This window comes from Rattus norvegicus, chromosome 12 (genome assembly GCF_036323735.1).
Source record: "Rattus norvegicus strain BN/NHsdMcwi chromosome 12, GRCr8, whole genome shotgun sequence".
NCBI classification, from domain to species: Eukaryota; Metazoa; Chordata; class Mammalia; order Rodentia; family Muridae; genus Rattus; species Rattus norvegicus.
In genome coordinates, this window is record NC_086030.1 from 43,393,084 (window position 1) to 43,402,669 (window position 9,586).

The following is a 9,586-nucleotide window of genomic DNA, read 5'->3' on the forward strand; positions in this document are numbered from 1 at the left end:
CCACTGTCTCGGCAAACACAAAGGAACTAGTTCATCAGCAGTGTGTGTATAAGAACTATGGTGCAAGCAATACACGCCATCCCTACTAGTCAGCTAGGTTGCAGTAACACTGTGTAACAAAAAAATACACTCATACTCACAGGCTTGCGAGCGGACTGAGCTAGCTGAGGTCAGGTAGACTTCAGACTCCAGCTTCTCACCCTGTTCCCCAGGTCCAGATCTATTTTGTGCTTTTCTCTGTCTCCTGGATGTGTGACCCTTCCCTGGATGGGAAACTCCTGCTGACCATACAGCTTTTGTTCTCATAGAGTCATGGCTTATGAACTGAAATGCAGACCTGAAGGAATGAATTGGTGGTCAGGAGTGCTGCTTGCTGCTCTTCCAGAGGTCCTGAGTTTGGAACCCCAGTTTGAGGGTATCCAGCAGCCCCTTTTGACCTCCCTGAACACTGTGTGCAAGGGCACACATGCACACATGGGCGCAGGGTTGGGGGAGAAAACACACCGAAGCCTTCCATACTGTGACTCCCAGGTGAAATGTTCCCCCACGAGCTCATTTGTTTGATCTCTAGGTGCCCAGAGGATGGCACTGTTTGGTTGTGGAACCTTTGAGATGTAAGGCTTGTGTGCTGGGGCTGGGTCATTGGGGATGGACCTTTGAGAGTCAGAGCATGTTTTCTGTACGCCAGTCTCTGCTTCTTCCCTGCTGAGTTGTGATACCCACCTCAAGCTTCTGCTGCAGAGTCTAGATCCCTCCCAGAGCCATGAATTCTGGCCACCATGCACTGAAAGCTCCTGAAATTATGAGCCAAAGTAAAGCCTTCCTCCTGTGAGTGTCCTCTGTCAGGCATCGTTGCAGAGATGAGGCAAGCTGCTGACATGCTTGGTTGCATGTTATCTTTGAGTTGTCTTCCCAGGGTCATCCCCTGATACAGCCTTCGAGTTCCGATGGATGCCAGTTATTCCTCTCTCTAAATGCCCAGGTGTGTGCGCGCGCCTGTGTGTATGCATGGGTGTATTGTGCGTGTGTGTTTGCATGCATGTGTGTATGCATTTGCACATGCACGAGTATATGTGTGTATGTGTGTGTAAGCAAGGGTATGTATGTATGTATGTGTGTACTTATGCGTGTGTTTGCATTTATACATGCATGGGTGTGTGTGTGTGCCTCTGTGTTTGCATTTGTGCATGCATAGGTGTTATGTGTGTATGCATTTGTGCATGAGTGTGTCTGTGTATGCATGCATGTATTGTGAGAGTGTGTGCATTGTGCATGCATGGGTGTTGGTGTATGTGCGTGTATGTGTGTATGTGTGTGTGCATTGTGCATGCATGGGTGTTATGTGTGTGCATTCATGTGTGTATGCATTTGTGCATGAGTGCATCTGTTTGTGTGTGCATGCATTGTGAGAGTGTGTGCATTGTGCATGCGTGGATGTGTTGTATTGTGTGTGTATGTGCGTGTATGTGTGTGTGTGCCTGTGTGTTTGCATCTGTGCATGCATGGGTGTTATGTGTGTGCATTCATGTGTGTATATGCTTTTGTGCATGAGTGTGCATGAGTGTGCATATGCGTGCATGCATGTGTGTGCATGCATGCATGGGTATGTATGTGCATGCACGCACGTGGGCCTGTGTGTAGGAGTGCGTACGTATATCAAGGCCAGAGGTAGGCATCAGCCTTTGCCTCTGTCACTCCTCCATCTCATTTTAAACAGGGTCTCACACTAAACCTTGAGCTCACTTTCTAAGGTTGTCCAGCCAATGAGCCCCAGGGATCCTCCTGCCTCTACCTCTCCCAGCCCTGGGATTACAGATGTGCTCCCATGCTGTATCCAGCTATTTTACACGGATGCCGGGGATCCAAACTCTGCTCCTCATGCTTGTGCAACAGGAACTGTCTATCCTAGCTGAGCCATCTCCCTGACCCACCCCTGTAGACTCAGCTACAACTTTTCTAACCTTGCCCCACTGCCATGTTCCCATAGTGCCTCATCTCCACCTAAGTAGAAATCATATTTTGTTAACAATGAAAAAAATCACACCCTCAGTGCTGCGTCCCACCCACCCTGGTCATCACTTCTGTCATATCCAGCTCTGGCCGCGTGCCGGCTTCATTGCCAAACGCCATTCAGCATCCACGTAGCATGAGCACAGAGACATGGCAGAGACACGGAGCCTGTGCCCTCATCAACTAATGACGTCAGCTCTCAGGAAACAGGAAGGGACAGAGAAAAGGGCTTCGTGCTGCTCCAGGGGGCAGCGAGGACGGGACAGGATCAAATCACAGGGACACTGAGTACCCAGCAGTCGGTCCTGCTGTGAATGGGAGAATGAGCATGAGTCATAGGCTCACCCATGCCACCAGGAAACAAAATGGTGACCTGCTGAGAAAGCTCTAATGGAAGAGAGGACGATCGTGGCTTCTGTTGTTGTGACTTTGAGTGATGTTGCTGCAGCAGGCACAGCACTCATATAATACAGGTTTAAGGAAACAAGGCTCAGGGGTTGGGGCCATAACTCAGTCAGCAGAGGGCTAACCGTTCATACCGGGTCCCATCCCCAGCAAACAAGACATAGGAGTGCACACCTATAACCCCAGCACTTTTGTGGTTGAGGCAGGAGGACCAGATGTTCAAGGTCATCCTTGGCTATGTAGAGAGTATGAAGCCACCCTGGGCTACAGGAGATCCTCTCTCAGAAAAGAAACAAAGGCCCAGAAGTAGTTTTCATTAACTTGTGCACAGCCACTAACAAAAGAGCCTTGAGCTTCCGACTCAGATGTCGCCGATTTTAACAGAAGCCTCGGGAGACCTCAGAGAAGCCAGAAAAGTCAGGCAAAGCTATTTGTGGGGGATGGGGGGAAGCTCATGTGAGTTTGTAGGCTCACAGAACCACCCCATAACCCTCTTCCATAATCAGTTTCTCTCTGGCTGACAAAGCTAGCCTGTAGGCTCAAACCCTCTTCCCTGTCTTAACTCTGGTCTCCATGCATCTTATGCATGGCCTCCCTGAAGCATTACATCATCTTAAGCCCGCCCCCGAAGCCCCAAAGGTCACTATAATGGCTTCATTATTAAACAGGGGGTAGACCTGGGGAGGCTTCAGGAGGAGGCAGTGTATCCCGGGTGTGCGGCACAGATGACTGTGCCGGGCTGTCTGGTGATAAGACCATATAGCATGAGTCTGAATGTCACCTCTTCTCTTTGGAATTTATAAAACTGTGCTTGATGTAAAGTCAATTCCAAGGGTTGTGGATTTAGCTCAGTGGTAGAGCGCTTGCCTAGCAAGCGCAAGGCCCTGGGTTCAGTCCCCAGCTCAAAAAAAAAAAAAGAAAAGAAAAAAAGAAAAAAAAAGAAAAAAAGAAAAAAAAAGTCAATTCCAAGAGAAGATAAAACAGCCACAGGGAGCGGGGGGAGACCAGATTTCTACTGATTTAAAGAAAACTGGGGGTCCTCAGAGACGCCATGACACAATGTGCTGATTTCCACATCAGTTAACTGTGTGGGAGTTGGCCTCGGTGCCGTTGAGAGTCAGGTCTCTGCTCTGGGGTTTGTCTGTGGCTAAGCAGAGTTAAACAGAGTTGAGTGATGTATCCCACCCAGTTGCTGACCTGGGACCTTGGAACAAGATGAGGGTCTTCGCCAGGGTCCTAGGTTAGGACAGGGTTTGCATCCAAGGATGGCTGTCTTTGAGGCTGGGAGGGAACTGGCCAGCAGAGTGCTTGACCGGCACAGACAAACCATGGGACTTGGTCTCCAGAGCCACATAAACCAGGTGTGGTAGTTATGCACCTGCAAACTCAGCACCCAGGAGGCAGAGACAGGGGGGTCAAGGGTTCAAGATCAGGTTCAGCAAGTCTGAGGCCAATCCATGCTCCACAAGGGAAGAAACGATGTCCATTGTTCTAAGGGATACAAAGAGAAGACACAGCGAGATTCGGGAGAGACAACGGAAGCAGAGACTAGGACATGCTACCTGTGTGTGTGAAGTGTCCCACTGTAGGCTCAGCCGTTTGAACGCTTTATCTCCAGCTGGTGGCGCTGTTTCGGGAGAACCTCCAAGAGATGGAACCTTGCAGGAGGACACGAGTTGCCTTGTGGGGAGAGGATGTTGAGGGCTACGGCCCTCCCAGCTTATGCTCCGGCCACAGTGTTTCCTGGTTCACTCAGGTGTGAGAAGACTATGCCATATACTCCTTTTAGCCGCCATGCCTTCTCCACTGTGATAGATTGGAGTCCTCTACAGCCAGGAGCCAAAACTCAATCGTAACCTCCAGTGAGTGGCTTTTACCGGGTGTTTTGTCAAGAGTGATTAACACCATGCCAAGGAGTGCCGGAAGCTAACAGAGGCTGGCAGAACCATGAAGGGTCCCTCCTGGAACCTGTGCCTGCAGCACCTCCACTGTTTTGAGGCAAGTTTTGTGGCCCTGGAAATCGACACAGACTTGACACAGGCAAACCACTTCCCTTTACTTCCCTCTGCCTCTGTTTGTTCATTTTTAAATGGCTGTACATGCTGACCATTTTATATTAACTCAATACGGGCTAAAGCCATCTAAGAGGAGGGATCCTCAGTTGAGAAAACGCCTCCATAAGATCCAACTATAGCACATTTTCTTAGTGATTGATGGAGGAGGGTCCAGCCCATTGTGGGTGGGGCCATCTCTGGACTGGTGGTCCTCGATTCTATAAGAAAGCAGGCTGAGCAAGCTATGGGGAGCAAACCAGTAAGCAGCACTCCTCCATGGCCTCTGCATCAGCTCCTCCCTCCAGGTTCCTGCCCTGCTTCAGTTCCTACCCTCACTGCTTTTGATGGTGAACCGTTAAATAGAAATGTGAGCGAAATAAACCCTTTCTTCTCAGGTTTCTTTTGGTCATGGTGCCTCATCATAGCTGGAGTAAAGTAATTCTAAGATGGCATACTAATAGTGTCTCCCCCATAAGGTGCTGTGAAGAACTAGGAAGAGCTCATGCCTGGGGCAGCTGCTGCTGTTAGTGATCTGATCCTTAGAGGCCCATCCCCTAGAAGGCTCATGGCTGAAATACTCCATGCCTTGTGACAAAGGTCTAGGCAAGGAAAAAGCAGGGTTGATCTCTCAGGCTCCCATCCAGGCCTTCGAAGGTAGATGCTTGGGAGAGCAGAGTAAACCAGAACACCTGATTTCAGAAACCCAGAGACACAGAGGAGGCAAAGAGAGGGAAGGCGAGTACCCTTCAGCCCTTCTAACAGGGCTGGGAGTCAGCTGTGCCTCTCCCCTAGCCTCCTCTTTAATTTGCTGCAAGAGGACCTCCCTTGCAAGTTGGTCATGAGTATAAAAGAAAATTATAGATGGGGGAAAAAACACGTGTGTCCCATTTGGTAGTTTTCCTTCCTGTCCTTAATTGTTGATTCCTTTTGCGTGCCTGGCATGTGAGAAGCATTCAGCGATGGTCTCCAAAGTTTTTGATTTTTGTAACTATTTTCAAGCGAGCTGGGGACATCCCTACAGATTTCAGACTCATGGTGTAGAAAACCCCCTGCTTTCTCCTCTCCCTTGAGGAACCTTGAGAGGCTCTCCTCAGGATCCTCCAGCAGCATCCGTATTTCTAACTATAAGGAATGGGGGATAGCGTGGCAATTTTCCCACCCCAGCACCCTGGGGACACAAAAGACATCAGGAGCCATGGGACGGCATGCACCTCCCAAGTGACCTCACACTTCTGCTGGAGCACAGGGCCCTCCCAAGCCCTTGCTCCTTGGATTTCCAAGAAGGAAAAGCCAGGTCCCTCTCATGGGTCCGTTCGGTCCACCCTCCCTCCCCAAAAGTATTTCCTGAGCATCTCTTTCAAATGTCACGTTGTTCTCGACTCTGAAGAGACAAAGGGGGAAACAGATAGGGTCCCTCCCGCGATGTCTTATTAGCTAATTTACTGTACAGAAAAATGCATCCTCTCAAACCATAAACAAGTACTTGGAGGGGAAGTTTACTGAGACAATGGCTTTAGAGAGGTTTTTAGAATGGGATTTAGGGAAAACAACCAGAAAGACCATTTTGGGTTATAGCTGAAGAACATGGGTAGGCATTGAGCAAACCCCAAGAGGAGCGAGGAAAGGTGCCAAGCAGTGGGAACAGCCTGTGGAAAGACCCTGTGACTGTGACCGGGGTGGGGGTGGAGAGCTTCTGGTCAGCAAGGAATGAGATAAGACAAAGGGACTTCGAAGCATCTTCTATGCCACGGGGAAAGGCAAACTGTTCCTAACGGAATCCGGCAAGCATGGGACATGGGGCTGAGGCTGACTCTCGAGGTTGCATCTGTTTATAAGGTGGGAGGGGCTCGTGGTAGCATCTGTTTACAAGGTGGGAGAGACTGTTCAGGCAAAGTCTCAGAAAGCAAGAGTGTTCTCTGCAGCCGTAGCTTAACTTGGACTCCAGTCTTGATACTTTCCTCATCCCTGTGACAAAAACATCCAACCAGCATCATCTTAAGGGAGGGTTCGCTCTGACGGCAATTTAAGAGATCTGGTCTATCCTGGCGAGGATGGTTGGCATCAGTGGGAGCTGACCGCTGCTCACTGTTCATCTATAGTCCAAAAACAGTCAACAGGAAACAGAACCAGGCTAGGGAACTAGGGGACTGCAAGTCCCGCCCACCATGACTCACTTCCTCCACACAGGCTCTACTTCCTGAAGAATCTACAGACTTCCCCAACAGCGCCACCTGCTGCAGATCAGGTGTCTAAACACATGAGCCTATGGGGGACAGTTCCCATTCAAACCAGTCCTGCATTGTCTCTGTATGAAAAGGGGGGAGTTAGACGGAGTTTGAAGGAAGAGGGTCAGAACAAGAGGCAGGGGGAGTTCACCTGCATGACGCAGAACACACACTATTGTGTTACATATGAACAGCACACAGTCCTCTTCCATGTGTGGCTCTCCCTTCAATCTACAGGGCGATTACTACCTCATCCCCACCTCGGTTGTCTTAGAGGAGAATCTGAGGCAATAAGAAGATGAATGACTGAGCTCTGAAGCACAGAGCCCCTAAGTTCTAAAGTCCCAAGCCAGGATATAAGCATCCCTTTCTGCCCCTTCCATTACCATCCCTTGCTCACCAAGCTGGTTCCTCCCAGGCAGGATAGTACATGAAGACTGTCCCGCACAAACTCAGAAGTCCAAGTCGCAGGAGGGGTCTTTAAAAGAGTTGCTTCTGTATTTTCAAGTGCCAAAGACTAAAAAGCACGCATGGCCGGCGCACATATTTATTCATTCATTCATTTATTTATTGATTTTGTATTGCATTTGCTGTTTTTCTGGGGCGGGGTGTGCATGCAGAAGTCGGACCACAGCCGTGGGAGCCAATTTTCTCACTCTGCCCCTTGATTCCTAGGGATCAAATTCAGATAGGTCATCACGTGTGACTGCAAGCACCTCTACCCTCTATACCATATTTCTGGTCACAGTTCACTTTTTTAAGGTAATTTCTGACCTGTTGGTTATTCTCACATTTGTGCCTGTGTGTGTGTGTGTGTGTGTGTGTGTGTGTGTGTGTGTCTGCCTCAGTCAGGGGTGTGCAGTGTGCAGTGTGTAGTGTGTGTGTTTGTAGGGCTTCCATTTTCCAGCCTCTCCTCATGTGTAGGTGTCTCCATTTTCCAGCCTTCCCTTTGTGTGTGTGTGTATGTGTGTGTGTGTGTGTGTGTGTGTGTGCGCGCGCGCATGTGCACGCACTTCCTCACTCACTTCTTAGCCTTATTTTTTAAGACAATCTCTGTCATTGAAGTATATGTGTGTGCATCTCCATTTTCCAGTCTTGTGTGTGCGTGTGCGTGCGTGCGTGCGTGTGTGTGTGTGTGTGTGTGTGTGTGTGTGTGTGTGTTTCCTCACTCACTTCTTGGCCTTATTTTTTCAAGGCAGTCTCTGTCATTGAACCTGGAACTCACCAGTTCAGCTAAACTGACACATAGCCATAGACCCCAGGAACCCTCTTTTTTTTTTCTCTCTCTCTCTTTTCTTTTTTTTCAGAGCTGGGGATCGAACCCAGGGCTTTGCGCTCGATAGGCAAGCGCTCTACCGCTGAGCTAAATCCCCAACCCCCCCAGGAACCCTCTTGTCTTGTCCCCAGTACTGGCATTAAAGGCACACGCCTAGCTGTTATGTGGGTGCTGGGGAACTGAACTTATGTCTCCATGCTAATGAAGCAAGCACTTTCACCTCCCTAGCCCCTTAGTCGATATTATCTGTACTTCTTGAGCCCGATGTCCTTGTGCCACTGAGAGGGACAATAGAGCGTCTGCTCTGGGTTCCTAATGCAAGTCGCACAAAGATTCAGGTGCAGTTCCTGGCACACCGTCAGGGCACAGGCGGTGTTCCTACCGTCAGCACAAGCTGCAGCTCATCCTATTATTAGCAGGGACGCTTCAGACCTGGCTGGGCAGTGACCCTGTCCTTCCAGATGATAAATGGGCTGTCTGCAGCATCTTCCCCCACAAAAACAAGAGCCAAAGGAGGTCACAAGACAAGGCATTGAGCCATGTTGGAAAGTCCTCTCACACACATGCTTCGGAACAACAACAAATAAATTAACTGTTCCAGTTGGAGTTGGAGTGGCCAGTGTGGAGACGAGAAGTGAATTCAGGTTGTGAGGCAGCAGACAACCAGGTCTCCCCTGAGGTAGTCTGTGTGTCCCTCAATCTTATGGCATGGGGGCCACTTAGGCTCCCACACTGTGAAAGGTCAAGTCCATGGTTACGTTTCCTTGATCACACATCTGTACCAGATACACCCTCATGTCTGCGTCCGTCCATATGTGGACGTGGTGCCAGTTAAACAGCACGGGGGCAAACTCTAATGTCACCTCCCAGTACCCACGTTTTACAGAGAACAATGGGGTTTCCTGAGCCATTTCCCAGACTGTCGAGTCAGGCCTGTAAGACCTCACACCCTCGGACCACTTTGCTCAGTGGCCCTGTTGAGTGTTAAAATCCTTGCCAGCTCTCAGGCCTGCCTATGCTGTCCCAGCCTTAACCTCACCGTTTGCCCTGCATCCATGAAGTCTCCCAGGGTTCAGTGTTGGCAGCCCAGAGCACAGACCCCTGGTGACAGGCAAGGCACAGTTGGGCCAAGGACAACAGGTTTCACAGCCATGAATCCTGTGACACCAACATGCCCTGTCGCAGTTTGTCTTTGAAAAACACAATCCAGGATCAGACGGGAGGATGGCAGGCTCCTGGGGCGGCTAAAGTTACCTTCCTGACATCCTCACCGGGCAATACCAACAGCCCACCCATCCATCCATACTCTGCAGAACAGCCTGACCTAGAGACAGGACCTAGGAGTGTCACCATAGATAGGTCCTCAATCATCTGTCCCCAGCATAATCCACCCTTACCAGGTCCCCTCCTGACGATTGCCCTTTAGCTGTTCATCTCCCTCTGATTTGTTTCAGATGTGAGCGTGTGATCTCAAAGCTCCGGTTTCAAAGCCGAGTGCATCAGCCCTTGGCCTTTTGGACCTCGGGCTCCATACCAAGTGGCCTTTCCCATGGACAGGTCCCCATCTCACATCCCTGCACCAGTGCCAGCTTCCCAGGGGCTTTTATCTTCCTGAC